Source organism: Colius striatus, chromosome 2, assembly GCF_028858725.1.
Source record: "Colius striatus isolate bColStr4 chromosome 2, bColStr4.1.hap1, whole genome shotgun sequence".
Taxonomy (NCBI): domain Eukaryota; kingdom Metazoa; phylum Chordata; class Aves; order Coliiformes; family Coliidae; genus Colius; species Colius striatus.
In genome coordinates, this window is record NC_084760.1 from 25,874,898 (window position 1) to 25,900,632 (window position 25,735).

Genomic DNA, 25,735 nt, shown 5'->3' on the forward strand with positions numbered 1-25,735 from the left:
GGCACACCAGTGGCACTGGTGTCATCAGATTGTCTCCTCTCCAAACTTGCACTGGGACCAGAATACAGAATTTAATTTTTGAAGTGCTTTGATTCACCTTTGGAAATTCCATGTTCTTAATAGAGACATATTTAGCAACTTTGAGAAGTTATACTCAGGATTTCATTTGTAAATCTACAGCTAGAACTAAAAGAGTAGTCAGCTCTGATAAAGTATGGTCACAACATCAGGTGGGATTGCATTACCAAGGTGTCAGGTTAATTCTCAGATATACGTGGCTAAAATCTTCTTTGTAGGTAGTGTTCTGTCCTGCAAGACAGTGATGTGAGCACATTTGGAAAACAAGCCTTTTTGCTAGGAGCAGTCCATCAGTTCCCAATTAGCTCACCAATATAGCATGTGCAACCCCCAGACTGGCTTCCTTCCCATCATCTCACAAGTGAGATGGCAGAGGGATGCAGTATGAAAAGCGCAATAGGCAGGTTGTGACTGACAATTCTCTCTAACGTGTACACATAAGCTCACTGGGCATTTATAAGAATTTAAAGTATGTATTAGCAGTGCCTAGAAAAAGCTAGTTGGACAATCTAGGCACTTTATTAGAAACTTCTAGTAGCATATTTAAAGTACTTCATCTTAATAAAAGATTTTGTTTCCTGATTGGAGCCGTCAATCGATATAAGATTCTAGGTTAATGGTTTAGGCTACAGAAATCTTGAACTTCTTATAATACAGTAACTGATTCTAAAAATTACTGGGAAAATATTTACAAGTGAACTCCTGGATATACAGCTTTTACTACAAGACAGGAGGAAAATGTGCTTGGCTTTAATAACTTATAACTGTTTAACCATGAAAAATGTCATGGGGATCAAGAACATGTTTAATGTCGTAAGTGAACATGGGAGTAAAAACCTCAAAATGTGTAAATGTACTAGAGATTATGAAGACAATGCATTACCTAACACTTTCAGTATGTGAGGGTCTCAAGCTTTATCATAACAAACTTTGTCATAAACTACAGCGGAAAGAACAGATAATCTCAATATTTGTCCTTACAGAGCCTGAGAGACACAGGAATGTTGTTGATCCCTAGAGTCTCATAAAAACCCCAACAAAAGCAGATTATGCATGAATAGAGTATCTGGCTATGCAATGAGTGCTCTCAGAAGGCACAGAGACTGAATGCAGCCTCCATGCAAATCTGGATCATCTAAAAAAATGTGTAATACTGGAATTGCTCAAACTGCAGTCACTGTGCACATGCTGTGGCTGCACATCTTGCCGCAGCAATAATGTGTCAGAAAACATCTGTCCTGTGTCACTTCATTGATGAAAGTGTCCTGATAGAAAAATCTTAAAATCCAAGGAAAAGAAAAGGAGAGAAACAATCAAACAGAAAGTCTTTTTCCTATAGCACTGAAACAATATCTAGTGAGACAGTGGGATCTGAAAGAAAAAACTCCAAACCAAACAACAACTCAAACCAAACCAAAAACGGGGACTTGTTTCTGATAAGTGCAGGTACATATCATGACTTGCAACAGAAATCACTGTAGAAACACTATTCTGAAGCTAATAAAAATTAATTAGGCACTTGTACCAGCACAAATCAGCATTACTTTATAATACTGTGTGTGAAGCTGTAATGATGTAAATTCTAGATGTGTGTATTTTCCTACATGTCAACCTATACTAACTGAAAACAAGGTAGTTTGTCACCCAAGCATGTATCCTGTGTGAACTGTTAAATAACATCAGATCTACCTTTCTAGCGGGAACCAGAAGAGTTTACGGTATATTGAACCCACAAATCATGATCCACATGCTCCAATTCCATCATTACATTTCACAAAGAATGATATGAGCTGACACTGCATAGGCAGGCAATGTAAAATTTCCCATATAAAGATAAATACAGTGTGCAGCATTGCCCTGCTAGACTTCAATACATGCAATTACTGCAGTTATAGTGGAACAAAATCTTTGCTGTGACTAAAACAACCAGAGTATTCAGTCTCTGCCATAAGATTTCTCTGACTCTTCTATGGACTCCAAAGGCAGGAGAAAAATCAACATTTTCTGTTATTGTTCAGAAGACTTTGCAGTTTCTTGGACTGATTTTCAATTAAGTAAGCCTGGTCAGGTGGAACTCAATTTTCCTCCATTCCATTTATTTAGTGAATTGCCCTGATTTGGCACCATTCACTTTTATTTTCATGCGTAAGACTTTCTAAGCAAAGAGCAAGAATATGAGATGAAAGTTGAGTACATACAAATGAAACACATTTCCATCCCCTTTTTAAGGCAAAATAGCTAGCACATCCACAGTAGCTATTAGCAGTGAAATATATTCATGAAATCCATACCCGATTCATAATATGTCATTGGTTCAACTAGAAAAAAACAGTGGTTGGATGATAAAGCAGACTTCCAGTTATATTGCATTGCATGGTTTTAAAAGGGAAAAGAGGATGAACTTCTCAAAAGGCAGTGTCTTTGGTACATCACATTTATTTCATTAGATCAGTGCAAAAGAGAAGTTGGTGAAGGTGCGAGTTTTTAATGCCAATAAGCTAAATGTTGCAAAGATGAAGTCTTGCCTGTAACTTGCCTCCAAATTACAAAACCAGTGTACACTGCACAGTCCAGTACACAACCTTGGACTTCCACTGGTATGGTACTCCTAGTGCTCAGCTTCCAGTAAAATATCAAAGCTTAGTGTAGCAGCTATTGACATGTGTTGGCAGAGTACTGACGCCAAATGAATAGAAGAATGACTTTTAGACTGCAGAGGAAAAGACGTTTAAGGTGCAGAGCACATTTAAGTCATTTAACATTAAGGGCTTTCTGTGGCATTGTCAGTGAGATGGTGCAATAGTAAACCATCTCTGGGAGCTAATATCTGCTTAGAAAGTTTAGGAGAAGCTAATTCAATGCTAAATCATGCTCTTTCCAAAAGACAACTTTTCCTCCAGCCTCTAAGTGTTTAATAGATATTGCCATTAGGAAAGTGTCTCTGTTTTGCTAAACTTCCAGTTAGACTCAATCTTAATTCACTAAAAGCCCATAACTGGACAACAGAATTCAAGAACCACCGTGGATGTGCACAACACCTGGACCACAAATTCTGCAAAACTCATGTCTCCTTTAAACAAGAAGACAGGAGTGATGTCAATCCCCTCATAAAACTGGGAATATGAAGGGAGGAAAAATAAAAAGGCTGGTCACAAAGAAGAAAGTAAAAAGCTTATACACAGCTGCAGTGTCTGAAGGTCTGAGATGGCTTGCATTAACCAGAAGTTACAGCTGTAGCTTTGACAATTGGGTCAATGAAATTTATTGTCATTTAACTCCCAGGAGTGGATTTGGATTGTGAGTTTGGCTGCACTCAGATTTGGGATTTAATTTGGTACTACCCAAATCTAAACCCAGAGGCTCAACTAAAGCAGGTAAACAGTTCTTTGTATTAGCCTCTAGGGGGGGAAAGTTTCCTTCAGCGAATTACTCACAAAAAACCTGGTTTTGCAGTAGAGGCAACTCTTACATAGTTCTGTTGCCAAGACTTGGGTCTACATTATTTATCATTATCCTGCCATTATGCCTCTAGCTACTGCAATAAAGCTGTTTTCAGGACCTTTCTTATTTTCATTGATATACTATTGCATTCACTGTCAGCAATCCTGTTAATAGCACAATTACCATTTTAATGGGAATGTAAACTTTTCCTGTGAGAAATTCACTGATGAGGGTTGGATTTGATGATCTCTAGAGGTCCCTTCCAACTCCGATCATTCTGTGGTTCTGTAACCACTCACACTGCCCAAGCATGTCTTTGCTCACACAGGTCAGTCTTGCGCTTGCACGCTCACGCATAGTTACTCACTACTGAATGGCTGGGAGGCCAACCCCAGCTGTTTGTGCAGAAGTGGAGGGTCATAATAGCACACAGGGGCTTCTGAGTGGGTGTCCAGAAAGTCCCTTAAAGGGTCCTTTATTTCATCAGGTGTACAGGAAATCTTACAGCCTGGCTTCATGGAGCAGCAGCACCATCTTCAACGTGGTGTCACACATTCAAGCAGTTGATGTCAGTGTGGGCAGGTGGCCAGGTGTGGCCAACTTTTGGTGCCCTAAGTTTATCAGTTCTCGCAGAGTCAGCCAGATTGAAAGTCTCAGGAGCCTATCAGGGCCTGGGAGACTACTGCATGCCGTTGTCTGCAGCCTGCTATATCCTCATAACTTTCTCTATCCATACATCTACAAGAAATTACATAGATCTATAGAAATTACTTGTACAAGTTCAAGCAGAAGGCACTTTTATGCAGTGCAGCCTCTCTCCTGCTGTGTGATATACTTTAGCCAAAGTAGCTAGTGGAAGACCTAAAATCCTGCTATTCCAGTAGAAATTTATCCTTACATAGTAGCTGTGATAATCACAAGAGCTGGTAATACTAAAAAATGCACATGATAAAGGAAAAAAATACACCTTCACATTTACTGAAGTGTCTTATCAAAACAAAAAAGCTCTCTTAAGAAACACTTAACATTTTGGCATCCCCTTCCATTTGACAGCAAATATTAATGTGCTGTCCCTCATTTCCTTAGAATAATTTCCTTTCTGTGTTCCTGAAGCTGTATGACTTTTGGGTTAAAATGTTGCCAGCCTCCATACAGAATAAAAGTTCATATTACCTTTCAATAAAAGTTTGTAAAAACTTTAGATTATGTTAAAAAAATACTTGTGATCGTGGGCAGAATTGATTGTAAACATATTCTTCAGTTCTAATTTGACTTGAGATTCTTTAGTAGGTCCATAGTGGGTAATATACTTCAAAGTCCAACAAATGGAATCTACTGAACCCGGCCAGCTTAACTGGATCACGGTCTGCTTCTCTTCCTCCACAACTTCTGTTTTCCTCATTTTTTTACTCTGTCTCAGCTTAAAAATACTGAGGAAAAATAACCAGGCATTAAAAATAAAAAACTCAAACCCAGTTTCCTTAGTTTTTGAAAGCCATCATTAATCCATTTTCTTCTGCTGATCTCAAGCAAGCTGTTTGCTTCATGCTTCCTAGTGTAATCATGGCCTCAGGACTGGTTTATCCAAACTCAGTACAGGGTTTTAAAATAACATCTTAAAATATGTTGTAGAATGTACAGTTTCACACAGCCACCACAAGATCATAACATTAATGCTTTCCAAAGCAGCTCTCATCAGGAAACTTGCAGCACATTATGGCTGAAATCCCAGTGTCAGTTTCCTGCAGTGATGGATGCTGTGCTGACAGTGGCAGCAGCACCCACTTCACTTGAGTTGCAGAGGCATTCACTAGCACTCTAATAGCAGTGATGGAGGACACCTTTCACCAGTGGTAGGTGTTCTGTAATTTGGAATCCCCTGCTGTTCACCACAGCCTTACCACCCACATCAAACCAGGATTTCACAGAAGATGACTACTGCAGGTGTGCTGTCCTCACCACATGTAATAATCTCAACACTTTGGGCATGGTACATTGGATCTACAGGGACTCTGTAACTGAGAATGCTACAACACCTACATCCTACTCAAGTTTAGTGTGTATGTACCCAAAACAAACTCACAACTCTTAATAAAAAGGTTTCTCAGAAACGTCAGAACAAACAATATTCACATTTTTCCCAGCAACTTCCATTTGTGCAGCTGGTTTCGCCATGAAATATAACTTCTTAGCAAGTCTCCAAACATCTTAATCTCAGGAGCACTTTTAAAATTATACATGGCTCATCATTGAACAATCAACACCTTACATGTGACATCTTAAAACTTTCTAGAAACTTTTAATTCTGGGGTTTTTTAAGGGATATTTGTAAATTTACTCCCATCCTAATAGAACTAAAGCCTGCACCTATCCAGGCTCTGTGGAGCCAATAGCCCTAACTTTTGGTCAGAGTTAACATCTATTCTGCTGGCTCAAAAGACAAGTATAACACTTTGTGGGAGTAAGATCACACAGAAACAGTACAGTTTCCAAATCAAGGAGATGGCTAACACACAGTCACAGGCAATTTATATTTGTTCAACCTCTGAAACATTATTTGTAGGCTGAGTTACAACAGCCGACAGCAAATAGCTGATAGAATTTTGAGAGTCCAGTTGAATCTAACCCATGCATTCAAATCAACTTCCTTCTCACATAAGAAGTTAAAACTTAAATTTAATTTGCATTAATGTAGAGCATACACATTCCACGACTCAGGAGAAGCAATGAGATAATATACATCATGATACGGTGATATCATGACTCTCAGAAATATCCAGTTATCAATTCTTCCAGACCAGAAGACCATGCAATGGATGAAATAAAAAAATACACTAAATGAAAATCAACTCACTTGTGCACTGGGCAAGCGAGGAGTCTCAAATAGAGGTTTAATAACACTGTACTAAAAAAATGAAACAAGATTTTTAAAAACTCAGTTTCCTGGAAAAAAATGGACTGTAGAATAATATATCTCCTAAGTTTTATTGCAATTCCTTTCTAAATCTGCTTTCTGCATGAGAAAGGCAAGAAAATCTGTGAAATTCAACTGTTCCACTTTACGCTGCTATTCATGTCAAACACTATGACATGTCTTTCGGAAGCTGCTTCTTCATGTTGTCAGATTCTTTCAGTTCATCTCATTCTTTCTCTTGTTCTGGAAATGCCTCTTCTCTCATACTTTCTCACTTTAGTGACTTTTCTTTTTCTTTGAAATTTAGATAAATATAAGCTCTTGAGTCAGCTAAACAAAAGATAATTTCTCTCAATTTCACCTCGGCATCAACTTGCCTTCCTCTAACTCATGTCAGATTGCTCTCAGGTTTGGGCTCAGCTTCATCTGGTCTTTCATATATCATTCATTATCTTCTGCTGGCCTAGGCACAGTATTTTTTCATATTCATTCTCCTGTCTTGTTTTCCTTTCATCAGATAAACCCAAGCACTTATTATTAAGCAATCTTTCAAGTCTCTGAAACCTGCCTGGTTTCAGAGAGACTAAATTACTATGTTTATACATTGACACGTAAAGTAAGGTTGAGTTTTATATGACAAAGCTGACTCAGTGACTTCCTAAATATTAGGACAATTCCTGTTATGCTAAACAAGCTGAGTCTTCTGAGTACATTAGATTTGCAAAAGCTATTGGGAAAAAAAGTACTTGAGCACTTTAAGCAGGAGGGAAGCAGGGAAGTGCAGGCAATGAAGCATTTCCATGAGGCACACCCAGGAGCTTGCTAACAGATAATGCCCTTCCAGAAGGAAAAGTTAGAAGAGATTTGGCACAGTCTATGCATACACTGTGTAATCTCCAAAACTGGTGTACAAGATAGACTGACTAGGGCTAGAGGAATGCAGCACTTCAACATCCCAGGAGATATATACAAAGGAGGGGGGGAAAAAAAAGTTGTTGAATATTAATTAAAAACAGAAACTAACAAAAAAACCCCCAAAGCACCTACAGACTTGCTACATGAAAGGCAAATACATTTCCAATATTAGGACTAAAAAACTTAATAAGGACTCAAAATAAAAATCATTTAAATCATTGAAGCTAAAATGAGCTATTTTGCCACTTAACATTATCACTGTGTAGGACGTTCAAAGTTTATGTTAGGTCAACAAATACTTGGACTCTAATTGCTTGAGAAAAATATCATTTTTAGGGATCAGCTTTATTATGTACACATGGACAAAATCAGCTTCCAGAATCATAGAATCACAAAATTCCATTGCAAAATATGTCCTTAGCTCTCATGTGGACCTTAGTCCAGAAAACTAGTGTACTCTGACAACTGCTCTGTGTACTCTGAAAATGAAGACGGGTTTTTCTTAATATGTTGAATATAATCAGTCGACATAGATGTTATAACATTATGCTACAATAAAATGGTCACTGCTATTATTTTTTACCTCATTACTGTTCACAGCCTCTTCAAACTTTATGTTTAGTTAAACCTTTTCAAGCCCGTGGCAATATCTGAAAAGACTGTGTTAAAATTAATTAAATCTTAGCCACAGTCCTGCTATTATTGAGTTTTCTCGAGAGTGACGTCAATGAGAAGAGCAGCAGGTGCAGGTTTTCCTTCTGTCCCATCGTACCACAGTACTCAAGTTATAGACATATTCTGGTATAGGCTTCAAGGAGAAAAACGTTAAAGAAATTTTTAATCTTAAAATGGATCTGATTTTATTGCAAGGAAAAAAAAACCCAAAGAGACAAAATGTGTTCTTTACTGCCACGAGCTTAAAAGGCTTAGAGGGATATACGAACTGTGTTAAAACTACATGCTGCATGAAACGTGAAACACAGCTCCATTTCACTGGTTCCCATACTCCATGCAATGATGAGAAGTATGAACTGGCAACGTAGTTTAAGGAAACAACAGAAATTAGGAAAGTTGGTTAATTCCAGACAATTTATGTGACATTGCACAAGAAGCGTGCATGTGCCTGTTTCTGGCCAAAAGACAGTGTGTTGCAGAGGCCCCTGTTGACTCTGTAAATAGCGACTGGGATCACAAAGTGGCAGAAGTACATTCACAAGACATTGCATCTGAGCTAATAAGTCATTTCATGATGTATAGCTATTGCCCAAAGCCATTTGAACATAGCTACTGTACTTCAGAGCCCAGGTTGACAAGTCTTCATCACTCCAAGCTGTTGCTTTTTTTGAATGTCTTTTCCTGAGACTAAGTCTCTATCAAAACAAATAGATTCAATCACAGAACTTGCCTTCTTAATTAACTAACCTCTTCCTGCTGCCAGCATGGAGACAAAGAAATCTCTGCCATTTAAAAAATAGACTAGAAGTGTGGGCCAACAGCCTGTAACACATGGCAGCACACAATAACCACTTCATGGGTCATTCATAGAATCATAGAATGGCAGGGGTTGGAAGGGACCTTTAGAGATCATCTAGTCCAACACCCCCATGCAGAATCAGGTCCCCCTAGATCAGGTCACACACAAAGGCATCCAGGCATGTTTTGAAGACCTCCAGAGAAGGAGATTCTATAACCCCCCTGGGCAGCCTGTGCCAGGACTCCCTCACACTTACGGTACAATAGTTTTATCTAACAGTATGCATTTTTGAAAGTTGCATTTTTATTTTTCTTAAAAATCAACTTTGACATAGAAATACATCAGCCTGCAAAATGAGGTAGTTAAACTTAGAAACATTGACTTCTCATCTGGGTATATTATGAATATGAAATCCCAGGAAACATTAATTTTGATATCTCCAGAACCATAAAAACAAACTCCTCAAACCTTCTCCAAAAAAACCCACCCTCACAAGTCTAGAGATCATCCATAAATAAAATAAATCCAATGATTTAGGAAACTTAATAGAAATCTAATAACACTTGTTGCTATTGGCAATGTTAATTTACCTTGGAAGTACTGCTTTCTCATTTTATTTTATAGTTTCCCTGTCAGGTTCTTTGGTTATAATGTAAAAACGAAAAAAAAAAAAAACCAAAGAAAAACAGTCTGAACAACTTCTGATTCTTCTCTTGTTCTTAAACTTAGCATTTAACCTCATACAACTGAATTTTATGGGAAGACTTCTTGTTAAAATAATGAGACATAATTTTACTACTCAGAAGATTCAGGAAGATTCAATTGTTTTCAGGCACATTATCAATTAAATTATTTCCAGGAACGAGAGAAATGTTTCCCTTGTCCTACAAATCTTGCAGTGATTTAGTTGTTAGAAAAACTATTGCACTGACATAAAGTGGAGAGGATAATATCTATCTTTCACATTTCTTAGTTTAATTGTCTTATTGCAACTGAATATGACACACAATGGAAGAAAGATTAATGATGAGAGAAAACTGAAGTCAGCAGCCTCAGGCAAGACAGTTTCTCAGAACTGGCATTATAATCTCAGAAGAGATATGATTAACTTTAAATGAATTTGAATTTTTTACCTTCTTTCTTTTCTGAGACAGAACTATAAGACTTGTTTTTCAAGTCTGTCTGTATTCTGAAGAAAATTTCCAATTCTTTAGTTGATTTTAACTAAATTCAAACAGTTTTTCATCCAAGTTTATTATGTAGCGTCAAGAATTTGTTGATATTGGTAAGTTTTTAAGTATGATTGAAGGTATCCCTACAATATCTGCTTCAAGTTTCTTCAGTAGGTTCATCTCTGCACTAAACCAACCAAACAAAATGGGTTCTAGGCCATTAGAGTAGCAGTAGTGAATTGTTGCTTGCTCCCATTCCTAGAGGTCCCAAGGAAGGCACGGTCTGTTCCCACACATTTCACATAATTCTGCAGTTCCCCTTGCCTATGAGATCTTGCTTCATCCTTCGCCTCTTCCTCTCATTCTCACTCGTTAGAAATAAAAAATATACTTCTTTTCTCATCACAGTGATGTTACAACATTGACTATTCATCAGTTTTCTCCTCTTGAAGACTTTGCTCTGCAGGCAGCCACTCTGAGTCCTGAGAGAGCAGCAGGATGTTACGGTAAAACAACATGAATGGCGGGCTAGTTAAACCAATAGCGTAATGGCTTCTGATGTACAGCTCCAGCTGCTTCACCAGAAAGCTACTCTTGCTTCCCTCTCAGTTCCCTTCTGTCCTTAGATTCAACTACAGGATATGGATGTGTCCTAGTTCTCTTGCTTATGAGATTTCCTAATTTTTAACGATGTCTTCACTATTGCTCATGTACCTTCAGGTGACAGAGACTCCATTATCAACATCATTTTCTTGACAAGGTTGTTGAAGGAGGATCACATCCTCCTACCAACAAACTAGCTGTATACATTTGAGTTTTCAGTTAAACCTCAGATTCTCACACACAAGGACCAGGCACCAGTAATGAAAGTACTATTGCTACTGATTGTATACAGAGGTAAAGTATATAAATGAATCTTTGCATCTGCGTATTCTGCATCTGATGTGCTGTCTCCTTAGAGAACAGACAGAATAATCTTCCTCGGGCACTGCAAAACAGAGCGTCCTCAACCTTTCTGATTACTTGCCAAGAGATTAACTTCATTTAAGTAATTATTTTATTACAGTTTCCTTTAGACACAAGAAATAAAAAAATCATATCAAGAACTTGAAAATGCTGAGAGGTTGTGCAAATATTCTGCCAAATTTTATCCCTGAGCCCAAGAAACAAAATACTTCCAAGAAAAAAAGAAGAAAAAAGAAAAAGGAGGGAATAACATACTTAATTTTTCCTTTAAATTTTCTCACTAATAATGTTCCATGTTGGCCAAAGGAAAAATTATAGTCAGTAACATACAAAGTACTTCAAAAGCTAGAATCACATCAGTCTCCATTAGTATAATTAATATATAACATCTCAAACCCTCACTGTGAGGGCAGTTTTCAAAATGATACCTGGCAATTTGGTGCATAGTACTTCATTTAAAGTAGGTGCTAGAATTAAAAATAGCTTTAAAATATAAAATTGAATTATTACCTTACGTTCAGCAATACTCATATTCTGAGAGTTCTCAGAGTCTCTTTCTAGATTGCAGCTACATGCTAAAGTTCTCCTTTGTAATTCAGTGCGCATAGGAAACAATAAAAGATACAGAACGGACAGATCAAGGAATTCAGAAGTGTTGGCCTGTTCCAAGCTCTACTACTGGTCTTCTGAGTAACTTCAGGAAATTCCCTTTTAAATGATATCTGCATTTAGGCTGTGAAAAGTTATAGTTATTTAAGGTATGATGTATGTTTAGTCTCCTTCCATAACCAATAGAGAAAAACACATTTGCAGGGAGGGATTTATTCTACTCAAGATATGTCTAAAAATAATTAGACTAATGATTTATCCTTGGGGGAGACAATATCAATTCACCAAGAGAAAATCCTGTTTGATCAACTTGATAGCCTTCCATGAGTGCATAACCGTCTGGCTAGATGAGGGGAGAGCAGCGGATGTCATCTGCCTTGCCTTCAGCAAGGCTTTTGACACTGTCTCCCATAACATCCTCATCAGAAAGCTCAAGCACTATGGCTTGGATGAGAGGACAGTAAGGTGGATCTAGAGCTGACTAAACGACAGAGCCCAGAGGGTGGTGATGAATGGCACAGAATTGAGTTGGAGGCCTGTGGCCAGTGGAGTTCCACAGGGATCGGTTCCGGGATGAGTCTCGTTCAACATCTTCATCAACGACCTGGATGAGGGGACACCAAACTGGGAGGACTGGCTGATTCCCCAGAGGCTGTGCTGCCATTCAGTGGGATCCCGACTGGCTTGAGAGTTGGGCAGAGAGGAACCTCATGAGGTTCAACAAGGACAAGTGCAGAGTCCTGCACCTGGGGAGGAACAACCCCATGCACCAGTACAGGCTGGGGGTTGAACTGCTGAAGAGCAGCTCTGCAGAGAGAGACCTGGGAGTGCTGGTTGATAATAAACTAAACATGATCCCCGAATGTGCTGTCATGGTCAAGAAGTCCAACGACATCCTGGGATGCATCAGGAAGAGTGTGGCCAGCAGGTCAACGGAAGTTCTCCTCCCTCTCTACTCTGCCCTGGTGAGGCCTCATCTGGAGTCCTGTGTCCAATTCTGAGCTCCTCAGCTCAAGAAGGACAGGGAAGTTCTGGAGAGAGTCCAGTGCAGGATCACCAAGATGATCAGGGGACTGGAACATCTTTCATATGAGGAAAGGCTGTGGGAACTGGGGCTGTTTAGTCTGGAGGAGATTGAGGGGAGATCTTATTAACATTTATAAATATCTAAAGGGTGAGTGTCAGGAGGTTGGGACATCTCTTTTTTCTATAGTAGATAGTAACAGGACAAGGGATAATGGGATGAAGCTGGAACACAAAAAGTTCTACTTATATATAAGAAAAAACGATTTCACTGTGAGGGTGATGGAGCCCTGGCGCAGGCTGCCCAGGGGGGTTGTGGAGTCTCCTTCCTTGGAGGTTTTCAAAACCCACCTGGATGCATCCTGTGTGACCTGATCTAGGGGGACCTGCTTTAGCAGGGGGGTTGGACTAGATGATCTCTGAAAGTCCCTTCCAACTCCTACCATTCTATGATTCTATGAATGTGTGCATACAACTCTGGAAAACTTATGGAACAACTACAGAAAACACATTTGTAAGTTGCTGGAGGTAAAAAAGACAGCTGTTAGTTACAGAACTTTTTTCATTTTAGTTCAAAGATTTTTTTTAAGGCCTTTCCATCACTGGCTTTGTGGTGTTCACTTTAGCCTGGCTGAGCAGAGCACAGCATAACTAGAGACTAGTACCTGAACCAGCAGGCTTCCAGGTTTCTGCTATGGGAGAAGCATACTGCTGCTTGGTAACAGTGTCTTGCAGGACAAGTAGGAACATTTATTTCACATAGCCTATTATGTTATCTCAGATCTTGTGGAAAATGGACTAGATATTAAGAGCAAAATATATACTAAAAATATGAATGGAAACTGGAACTTAAACCTTTAAAGGGAGAGGACAGGGTGCAGATGACTAGTCTTTCTGGAGCAAGGAGAAAAATTAGACAAAGTAATGGTGTATAAGCACTTGGAAGAATGCAAGGAAATGAGTAGCAGGTAATATTTAGTTTGTTTGCTAGGAACTGAATGTCTGATTTATTTTTGCATTAGAATAGACAATCTTATATGTGAGGAGGAGCCTTAGCTGTCTCTTACATTGACTTTCTTATGCCTTTTGACATCAGCCCACATGACAACATCATCCAAGTCACATACAATGTGAGAGACATGTTCTTGACTAAATTATTTGTCATGGCTTAGGCCTAGCCTGGAAACAGAGAACCAGAAGCTGCTTGCTCACTCCTCTCTCACCTGGCAGGACAGAGAAAAGTAATGGAGGGCCTTTGGAACCCCCTAAGGACAGGGAAGGCTCAAGGAAAACAGACAGGATTGCTTGACTTGGGAAAGAAAATGAATCTCACTTTAACCCACCACCAACCAAAACCACAACCAGCCCTTTAAGACCCTTTAACCCTTTAAGACCCCTGCCCTCTTCCCAGGCTCAGGCACCTAATCCTGGTGATTTTACCTCCTGCTTTGAACACCTCACAGGAGCAGGGAATAGGGGTTTCAGTCAGTCCTTTCCTGATGTCTCCTGCCATTTGTCTCTCATCAGGGCAGACAGACTCCTCACCAGTCCCTCCTTGCTCCAGCTTGGGGTCCCTCATAGGTCAGGCAGCCCTGCACAGGCTGTTCCGATGTGCATTCATCCCGAGGGCTGCAGCTCCTCCCCACCTCCTGTGTGTGGCTCTGCAGCCTGCATGCTCTCCAGCATGGCCTGCGCCATGGCCCCTTCCTCACATAGTCTCCTGCCTCATCCAGGAACAACCACCTGGAACTTCTGGTGGCTCTGTCCTGCCATTGCCCTCCATGGGTGCTGGGAAACAGCTAATCTCTCACTGCAGAGGGGTCTCTGGTCTGGTGCTCTCCTTCCTTCCTCCCTCACTGACTGCAGGGCCTGTATGGTCACCTCCATCTTATCCCACTCTTCCACCTTCTTCCATGCACTAAGGATTTCCCTTCTTAAAAAATGACGGCAGAGGCATTAGATTGGCCCAGCTGGGTGGGAGATGGGTCCACCTCAGAGATGGAAGAAGTTTTGAGATCTGCTTATGGGGACCAGCACTGCAGCCCTCTCCCACTGTTAACAAGCAAAAAGTGGCTCCATGCAAACCCATCACATTACTTCAGAGTAAATTGATGGAAAGCCAAAATCTTGTATCACACTTAGTCACAGTTGAAATGGGTTCTCCCCATTCAATACTGATGAATGGGTGATGGCAAATTGGCCTTTTTTTGGTCAGAAGGGACAACATGAGGACAGGCTTAGAATTGTCTTGAAAAACTAAAGGAACTCCTTGATGAAAAACAGAACAAAATAAGACTGGATTCAGCAAAGACAAGTACAAGACACTGAACTCAGGAGAGAATGATTAATTGCAAGGCACTAGATAAAGCACAAGCTGTCATGTGTCTGTTTAACACAAAAAGTGCCTGTTTAGCACGACTTAAATCTAAGTAGATAGTATCATACTATTTCTGGAAAAAGTAAGCTTCATAGTGGTATTTATTCCACAACCAGTACAGGTTAGGGCTTCAGCCATGTGCAAATTTGACAGGGGAGAGAGTATAAAGGAAAAATTGATCAAAACTCTAGAAAACATGACCTACGAGAAAAGACTTAAAGAATATTTACTTTTAAGTCTAACAGAGTACAGGGTACAATATCATGCAGTCTTCAATTGCGTGAAAGGTTTTTGCTAAAGGGAAGGAATAATCTAGTTCAACTTTCATATGCAAAAGATAATGAGCTTATTCTGAAACAGGGAAGACTCGGTTCAAACATTAAGTGAACTTTCTAACAGCAAGCATAGTGAAGCAGAGGAACAGACCTGCTCAGATGTTATGGCCATGGATATTATAGGATGCATTGAAAATCAGGTTAGACCAAAGACCTGTTCAGCATCTCTGATCCTGTAGGGGCAGGGGATAGACTGGTGGTTCCATGCAGTTCTTTTCTTGCCCTATTTTTCTGAAAACATACTTTCTGTTTATTATTGGGATCTACTAGTAATATTGTCAACTAATATTGACTGGTCCTTGCCAGTCAGCCAATGGTAGATCTATATATCTTCTACTTTGTCAACATAAGAGGCATCTCAATGCAATACAAATAGCTTTAAAATAAAATTTAAAAAAAGTTTAAAAGATTCCTTCAAGCTGACATGAAGGAATATTTCATGATACTTAATGGAATACGCATTCACATGGTTCCTGTGCCAATTCAGATTAGACCAATCTGAAAGGAGTAAAGAGGGAAATTTAATCTCTCAATTAAGGTTCATAAAGAGGTGTGATCAGTAGTAATGTTGGGACAGAAAAGCAGTGGACATAAAAAGGGCTTTGCATATATGCAGTTTTGCATTTTCTTTTCTAAGTTTATATCTGCCTTATAAGATACAGTAGAAATGCAATTTGCCCCTTGCTTATAGATAGGCTTTAGAAATAAAGAGCTGGTTTGCTCTGTCATTGGTTGTTAAGTGATAAGTTTCTACTAACACAATCATTTTGTTTTTAAGCACATCACTGATGTTCTTCCTAATCACATCGCTATTGTTATTTTTCTTCTGAAGTTTCACTCTTCTCAAGGAATGTAACTTTGATAGGAGGAATCTCAAGTCTTAATGAAGCTTGGGAATGCTACAGATATGGGCAATGAAGCTGATGAAGGGTCTGGAGAACAAGTCTTACTAGGAGTGGCTACGGGAACTGGAGTTGTTTAGCCAGGAGAAAAGGAGCCTAAGAAGAGATGTGATCACTCTCTACAACTACTTGAAAGGAGGTTGTAGCGAGGTGGGGGCCAGTCACTTCTCTGATGAATGGTAGAACACTAGGAAATGGGCTCAAATTGCACAGGGGAAGTTTAGATTAGACATTAGGAAGAACTTTTTCACCGAGAGGGTTATTAAGCATTGGAACAGGCTGCCCAGGGAAGTGGTGGAGTCACCATCCCTGGAGATATTTAAAAAATGCATAGATGAGATGAATGAGATACTGAGGCACATGGTTTAGTGGTGAGCTTGGGAGTCTTAGGTTAGTGGTTGGACTCAATCTTAAAGATCTTTTCCAAACATAATGACTCTGTGATTCTATAGGCAGTCTCCACCAAGGTTAACAGGAAAAGTAATTAACTAGTCCTTTGGTCATTATGTTAAGAAAGGAAGTCACTGCAAGGATTAGCAGGACAAAAGCTATAGTAAAAACTTAGATATGATATGAGAATGTTTTTTTTGTTGTCTGTATGCAAATTCTGCCTGAATATTACTCATTAATCTGAAAAACTAGGAAAAAAACCTAACAAAAGTCCAAAGAATGGTAGCAGGACTGGCAGGAGAGTGGGGTAGTTGAAATCGGGAGAAGATAGTTTCCCCTTCCCCCAGAATTCTGGCCTGGCAGGGGTTAGAATATCTCCTATAATTGCATTCAGAGATGCACACCCACAGAAGATACTTAAAAATCAAATAAATGTTAACCTATTTTAAAAATAAAATTGCTTTATGTATAAATAATACAAAAATAAGGAGAATCAAGGACATACTCCCGATGTCTATTTTCTGTTAAATACAACAATACTATTTTCCATTCTTCTCTCGGTTAATGACACTAAGTTAGGTGTGGAGACACTGCTTATAATGTTTACTTTTCCAGTTATCCATATTTAACCAGCTTCTTACTGCTGCTCTGGAGGCATATGAAAATTGTGATAGTCCTTCTGAATGGAAAGGACTTTGAAACTGCCTCTAGCAACGATAGAAACTGTGTGAACAGCTCACACAAAATCTGTGCTCAACTATGCCAAAAGTAGAGAAATTCTTTTCTTTTTCCAACTAAACAGAGCATTGGTAGGACATGGTAGCTGTGAGGCTGTGGTGCTTTAACTTTGTTTTGAAACCTAGCACAGGGCTGGCAGGAGCAACAAGTAAATATGTTAGCTTTATGATCTTGTACTACAATGGATGAAATATTGGGTGTATGGCAATTTGTAGGGCTGCATGGTAAATCACGCCATGGAAATTTTGAAAGTTAAAAATAAATTACTTGGGGAAGAGATCATCTTGGTAATCAGTTTAACATCAGCTTTCAGATACAGCCAAAAAGCTGCAGGAGAAAAACTGTGGAGACAGTGAATCACAGCACCATGAGAGGAATAAGCATTCATGTAAGGAGGGCTAGCTGTAATTTAAACTAGTCTCCAGAGAAAACCAAACACTGAATAGCTCTCTAATTTACACCTAGCAAATCACTCCTCTGGAAGTAAGCACAATCGAGTCAACAGAGAAGAAAAATCCTTCTGTCTTCAATGACACATGCTTCTCTGTTGCCTATATATTGGACTCAGATATTTTGAAAAGCTAAATTTGAATCACAATTTGTGTATATTTTAATATAATAAAACAACCTAGGATTGTCCTAGAAATGTCAGTGTATAGATTACAGAAAAGGAAGCACAGTATGATTTCCAGTTTCAGAATCTGGTCCCCAGACTGTATTCTGAACTTTCCTAAAACAGAAAAATCTGTTTGACTGTTTATTTATCTGTTTTATATGATGCTACATGTTTGGCTACATGTTTGGACAGCCGGGAGAAAGCTCTTTGTTTGCCTTCTCCTGGTGGCTGCACCACCCATCTGCCACATATGTGGATGGAAGGCAGAGCTGCTCCTTCCCAGGGGAGTGTAGAAACATACTCTGTGAGACTGCACAGAGGACAACCAGAGGAGGAGGGGACAGGGAGGGTGAGGACAGCAAAGAGAGCCACTTGCGCAGTTGAGTATGTCTGTCAGGGTACAGGCACACAGCCCGGCTCCATGGAAAAAGAGCATTTTCCTAGTGATCAAGAAGGGATTGCATGCAATTTGATACAGCATAGAGGTGAACTGAAAGGTTCCTGGGCTGGGATCAAGAGGACTCTTGCCATCTTCAAGGACATGAGGGCCAAGGTGAACTCAGTGGGCAAGTACAATTTATTTTAGCCCTGTTATTTTGACATTTTTCTGTTTTCAAGTGTCAACTGCTATAATGTCTGCCCAAAGAAAGCTAGCTTTAGAACCTGAAGGCCCTTGACAGCATTTCTGAGGTGCCACTAAATGTGCAGCAGAGATCACAACGTACACAGCAAAAGGTCTAATTAAGTCAATACCCAGAATTTCCCATTTCCAGCAGAATTTAGCATAGCTTTCTTATGAAAAATTGCTTAAAGAATTAGAAGACTATTCATACTTAGATAAAATAACTGTTTTATATCAGTAAATTTCTCTACATGAAAGTTGAGAGCATAAAACATAAAGTCTTAAAAAAAAACCCCTGTAGATCCTCTATTTAAAACTTTGCTGTTCTCAAACAATGTTTTGTTTCAGGTTTTGTGATTTATATATATTCTTGATTTTCCATGTTTTATTTCTACTATAACTATCCTCCTTCAGTGCAAAGATTTTGTGTTGTTACTTGTTATGTTCTTTATGGAAGTTCTGGGATTACCTACTCACCTTAGACGTACAGACTTTATTGGCAGCTTGGTCAATACATTCAGAAAAATCATATTCCTAGATAGCTGTTGAATAGAATAAAGTGTGGTATGGAACAAGAACTCTAACAATATAAGCTCTCAAATACTGTGTCTACAGGTCAGGTTTGCAGAGAATGTAAATTGATGGAGATTTTGGGAAGTCAGTAGAGCTCTTACAATATTCTAGTCCTATATATTTATACACAAAACTGTTCATACATAAAAGCTCTTCAAACTCTCAAACATTTGTGGGATGTAAATAGTACTTGAGAAGTTTGGAGATAAGAATTTCCAAAGCACTGAAAACCACTTTATACCATACAGTTACAAACTTCTCACATAACATGGACTTGCAATTTCCACGCACATGCATTAAGCACAGAATTGCAAAAGACCAGCTGAAGAACCCAACCAAGACCAACCACTTCAATCCTCCTAATACAGGGAAGAGGCCTTAAGCAAAAGAAGAAGCTAAGTCAAGATTATGTTCTGCAGCAACCAAAGCAAGAAGACCTAAAGCTGTGAGGCTACCAAAAGAAAGGAGAGCCTTCCATTCAAAAACACTCAATGCCTGCAGAGCCCACAGAACATGTACAAATGAAGGCTAAACAAGGTTAAGATTTCTTAATATATAGCAAGGCCTAATACATATCCAGCAATAAGAAAGAATATTTCTTCCAGAATAAATCACCCTAAGGCAGAAAGGTTCATTTGATAGCATAAAGTCTCTCGCAGCCAGTGTCAAGGCTTATTGTTGATATTAATTGAGTACTTGAGTAACTTTACACTTTTCCCTCTGGCTAAAATGTGACCAGTTGAGTATCTATAAAGAACACAGAAAAACGATAGGCGTTAACATAACAATTTCTTGTCCTTTAACTTGAGGGTATTTCCAGCTTCTTCTATAAGTAAAAGTAAAGTAACAGTAAAAATATCAATATTTATTAATGGAATTCATATTCTTAGCCTGTTAGTAAAAGTAAAACCAACATTTTATGACTATTTGCCCTCTGTCTGGTACAAGCAATTACAGAATAGTTCTACCAGGCTTTAGAACTGTAGAAACCTGGAAATCATTCTAAGCAAATTGAGGCATGAAGTGAAAACTGAGAATCCCAATGAAATGGAAGCAGATATTTAAAGACCTCTTATAAACTTGAGGAGCTCACATAGCATAGTAATAAAAGAAAAAAAAGAAATCAAGGCAATAGTAGGGAAAAATTGGAAGTTACTAGTCAGGATATAATCTCCCTAGAAGAGAAAAGAATGTGCAATACAGATTTTCTAGATGAAGTGGGTTCAAATATAGTCTTTTCTTTCAGATATCTTACTCACTGCAGCAGGATACAAATTTAAAACAACTGTTGCTCTCATGAAGCAGAACAACTCATAGTTCCAGAAGCAACAGTCCATAGACTCAACAAGAAACATCATGAAGTTTATCACTCTTGTAAAGCAAAAATGAAACCTGTTTTGTCTCCTGATGATATTTTTCGTGTCACAAACTTGCACTGTGAACAGGCTGTGTCCTTCAGGGAAATATTTGCAAAAGAGCACAGAAAGTGTGGTAACTATACATGAAATTGCTGAAGAAAACACGGCCATACTGACAATAAAAGCAATAATGCATTTTCATTTTAGTAACCCTGTTGTAGAAGCTTACAAGGGTACAACAGTTCCTGAAAAATGTATTAGAAAACTGAACCTGTCCTGCCACCTTGTCATAAAAGTGGAAAGCATGCAGCACCTCACAGAAGACACGCAAATGAAATCATCGATTAGCTTCTGCCCCATCCACCACTTGACAGGGTACTTACAAGCAAATATTCAAATGTTGAATAATGAAGAAAAAAGTAAGAGGAGGCCTTTTGATGTGCAAAGTACTTCTGCTACCAAATTCTAATAAAGCCTCTGACAATTTAAATTACTACAGGTGATTTCAGTTTAAATGAAGAGTTTTCGAAGTAAATGCATACAAAGGGCTAATCCATCAGAATGAGGTTAAAGGGGATAGAAATCCTACAACTGCAATTTCAAATTACTAATTAGCTACTCAACAGAACTATCGCACCTGTTCTTTTTGCTAACCATTAAACTATAAAGATATGAAGACAATGAAAGGAGAATGACCTTCTATATGTCAAAGATTATTGCTGAAGGCATCTGCAGCTAATGGGCCTGTGCTTGCTCGTGCAGAAAGAGTAAATAGGTTTATTAGCTTACTCAGCTGGAAAATGCTTAGCAGTTACTGGTCATCTGATAACAAATTTAATTCATAGTTCATTTAGCTACAAAGGAAACTGATTTTTTTAATGTTGTTATTCAAATGTCCTGAAACATAGTCTGTACCCAGAGGGGGTAAGACAGACTCATGAACTCTAGAACAAAATGTTTTCTACATGTTCTGTCCTAGTTTGCATCCTGTACACTGCATGTAAGTTTCTTATAATTTAAGGATTTATTTTTCCAGACAAAGATCAGTTTCTGTAACTAGAGAAAACAAATGGAAAAAAATGAAAGCTCCTTGAAATCTGTATCAGCCTTACTGCAATTACATATATTCCCTAATTATAAGATGTGTTTTAAAAATTATTTTTTTAAACTGTATTTTGTAAAAATATTCCATTGTTTAAGTTAAACCCTCATATTTCCCTTCTACAGTTTTGCTTTCAAAACACATCTTGAATTTTGAATCAGATTCTCCTACTGTGTATAAACTATCATCATTATGTTTTGTACAAGACGTGAAATCAAGAAGGGGTCATACCTACAAATATTTGCCTGCAGCTGCCTCCATGAACCCTTCCCAGTCACTGATCTTCTGAGAGTTTTTCCCACTCACTGAGAAGAGAATGAAGGAAGGAATGAACATCCATCCCTTGAATGAGGGAAATGAACATCCAGATCAAGGTAGAAAACACTCTCTACTCAGAACTTCCCCAGAAACTTGTCATAAAGAAGTACTGTAAGTTCATGTATTATTTTGTTCTCTGCAGAAACTCAGTAAGAAAGGCTAAGGCCACTGGAGAAGCTCTCAATGTCACAGATAAAAATACAGCCACACTATTGAGGTGCTAGAACAGGGAGGTTATCAAAATCTATCTATAAATGGTATGACAGCAGAGTCCAGCACACATTTTTCATGGGAAAAAGGAAGAGGAAAGAAAATTCTACCTTTAGTAGAGCAAAGTCTTTTTTTCCAGAGGGTTTTTCTAGACATTCACTTTTAAAACAGGTAATATTTCCTCCAATCCAGTGAAATCTTAAACATTTTGGGGGTGGGGGGAGAAGCAAAACAGGACAAGCTGTCCCCTCTAGCTGGGAAACAGGGCAGGACAACGAATGCAATGATAAGTGCCCTTCATCTGCACACTGGGCTGAGATACAGAAGGCTGATCATCCTGAGAAAGAGCCAAAATGGGGAAGAACTTCCTGCACTAACCCAGGGAAACCTGTGTGTTTGAGTTAGCCCCTGCACTGCCTCTACACCAATGCACACAGCCTGGGGAATAAGCAGGAGGAACTGGAGATGTGGGCGCAGATGCAGGGCTACGACCTCATTGCATTCAGGGACGTGATGGGACAGCTGCCATGACTGGAGCACAGCCATGGAGGGTTATGTATTGTTCAGGAAAGACAGACTGACAGGGCGTGGAGGTGGAGTTGCTCTCTATGTGAGAGAGCAATTAATGTGTACTGAACTGTGCCTGGGTGGGGATGAGGAGAGGGTAGAGTGCTTTTGGGTAAAAATTAATGGGCAGGGCAAGGCAGGGATATTGTTGTAGGAGTTTGCTACATGCCACCTGATCAGGAGGAGGATGTGGTTGAGGCCTTCTACGAACAGCTAAGAGTATTGTAATACAGTTGAGAATTTGTAATTCAGTGTGCATAGGAAACAATAAAAGATACAGAACGGCCAGATCAAGGAATTCAGAAGTGTTGGCCTGTTCCAAGCTCTACTACCGGTCTGCTGACTATCTTCAGGAAATTCCCTTTTAAATGATATCTGCATTTAGGCTGTGAAAAGTTAGTTATTTAAGGTAGGATGTATGTTTAGTCTCCTTCCATAACCAGTAGATAAAAACACATTTCCAGGGAGGGATTTATTCTATTTCAAGACAGGTCTAAAAATAATTAGACTAATGATTTACCCTTGGGGGAGACAATATCAATTCACCAAGAGAAAATCCTGTTTGATCAACCTGATAGCCTTCTATGAGTGCATAACCGTCTGGCTAGAGGAGCGGATGTCATCTACCTTGCCTTCAGCAAGGCTTTTGACACTGTCTCCCATAAAATCCTCATCAGAAAGCTCAGGCACTATGGCTTGGATGACTGGACAGTGAGGTGGGTCGAGAGCTGGGTAAATGACAGAGCCCAGAGGGTGATGATCAATGGCACAGAATTGAATTCGAGGCCTGTGGCCAGTGGAGTTCCATAGCGATCGGTTCCGGGATGAGTCTTGTTCAACATCTTCATCAATGACCTGGATGAGGGGACAGAGTGTACCCTCAGCAAGTTCCCTGATGAGATCAAACTGGGAGGACTGGCTGATTCCCCAGAAGGCTGTGCTGCCATTCAGCGGGATCTCGACCGGCTTGAGAGTTGGGCAGAGAGGAACCTCATGAGGTTCAACAAGGACAAGTGCAGAGTCCTGCATCTGGGAAGGAACAACCCCATGTACCAGTACAGGCTGGGGGTCAAACTGCTGAAGAGCAGCTCTGCAGCGAGAGACCTGGGAATCCTAACTGATAATAAACTAAATATGAGCCAGGAATGTGCTGTCATGGCCAAGAAGTCCAATGACATCCTGGGATGCATCAGGAAGAGTGCGGCCAGCAGGTCAAGGGAGGTTCTTCTCCCCCTTTACTCTGCCCTGCTGAGGCCTCATCTGGAGTACTGTGTCCAGTTCTGGGCTCCTCAGCACAAGAGGGACAGAGAAGTTCTGGAGAGAGTCCAACGCAGGGCCATCAAGATGATCAGGGGACTGGAACATCTTTCATATGAGGAAAGGCTGTGGGAACTGGGGCTGTTTAGTCTGGAGAAGAGGAGATTGAGGGGTGATCTTATTAACATTTATAAATATCTAAAGGGTGGGTGTCAGGAGGTTAGAGCATCCCTTTTTTCTATAGTAGCTAGCGACAGGACAAAGGGTAATGAGATGAAGCTGGAACACAAAACTTCCACTCAAATATAAGAAAAAATGAGCAGTGGCACAGGCTGCCCAGAGGGGTTGTGGAGTCTCCTTCCTTGGAGGTCTTCAAGATCTGCCTGGACATGTTCCTATGCGACCTCTTCTAGGTGAACCTGCTTCTGCAGGGGAGTTGGACTAGATGGTCTCTGAAGGTCCCTTCTAACCTCTACCATTCTATAATTTTATGATTCACTTTTTGTCGCGGTAATAAGCTATTTCTATTCATTTCTTAGTCTTTTTATTGCCAATAATAATTCATAGAACAGGTAGAAAAAATAGAAATATTTTTTCTAAATTTCTAGACTATTTACAAAATACATTAGTTCTGAGTTCTGAATTATTAGCAGTATTTGTAGCTACCTAGTATACTGTAACTTGAACAGTCATTCTCTCAGCTGTGAAACCTGTCAGAAAATTTTCTATTCTTAGAGAAATGAAACTCAGATTTGTTGAATGACATTGCTGTTGCGTATGACAAGGATTTTTAGAATAGACTTACATGTTATTTATCATAACTTTAAAACAAGTGAAGGGAACTCCTTTATTTATTTATTTATTGCAAAACTGTGTGAAAAACATCACGCCGATAAATTAAACTGAGAGGTTTGAGTAAAATCCCTGCTCAGGACTACATCTTTAGATATCCACAGTGTTGAAACATGATGTAATAGAAAAAACAGTATCCATTTGGCAACCTGTTCATCACAGCTTGATCTTCAAGCATGGAAAAAGAGAAGTCATGGCATTTTCTAGTTTAGCTCAGAATAAATCTAATAACATTAGTTTGACAGTATGAGCACTTTAGACAGGTTATGAAGGTGTGAGCCCCACTACTGCAGCCTTATTTTCCTTGGTTAAGTCAGTTAACCTATGTATCACACTCACCCTGGATGCTCTTTACTCTTCACACAAGAAGTAGCAAGATTCTCTTGTATGGCAGTGCTCCCTTTACACATTAAATGGATGTATGCATGGGTATTTTCTTTATAAACTGTAGCAGTAGTAATTCATCAGAAGAAATGAAATGTTCAGACTACAGTAGTGTCTTTTATACGCTTTTAGAGATGTCTTGTGGCTCAGGGATGCTTTGCATGCAGCCTGCCAGATTTAAACACCCACATGAAAAGCACAGTTTATATGTGAATCACTCACTGCAGGATAAAAAGCTCATCAGATTTTCTAAAAGGGATTGTATTTTTGTAGAAATGAAAATGCATTAATCTTAAAATATCAGCAGAGGACAGTAATAAATATATGCTATTTACACACATTGCTCCAGCCATGCACAGCTTGAAGTCAATCAATATTCTTATGCTTATTTTTTCTATTTACTTGCACTATGTATATCGCTTTCCACCCAAGGGAGGTACAGCTACAAGGAAAGAAGACTTTGAGGTGTTGATACACCTTAGGTTGGTTGAATCAAGACCACTGTGCTTATTACAATAGTATGTTTCTGCTAGGTGAGAAGT

The 25,735-nt window shown here is 39.3% G+C and overlaps 1 protein-coding gene across 2 annotated transcripts in view; it reads right to left on the reverse strand.

Moving 5' to 3' along the window:
* DLGAP2 (DLG associated protein 2) overlaps positions 1-25,735 on the reverse strand; it is a 466,793-nt gene that overhangs the window by 157,507 nt on the left and 283,551 nt on the right. The gene's annotated exons all lie outside the window — the stretch shown is intronic.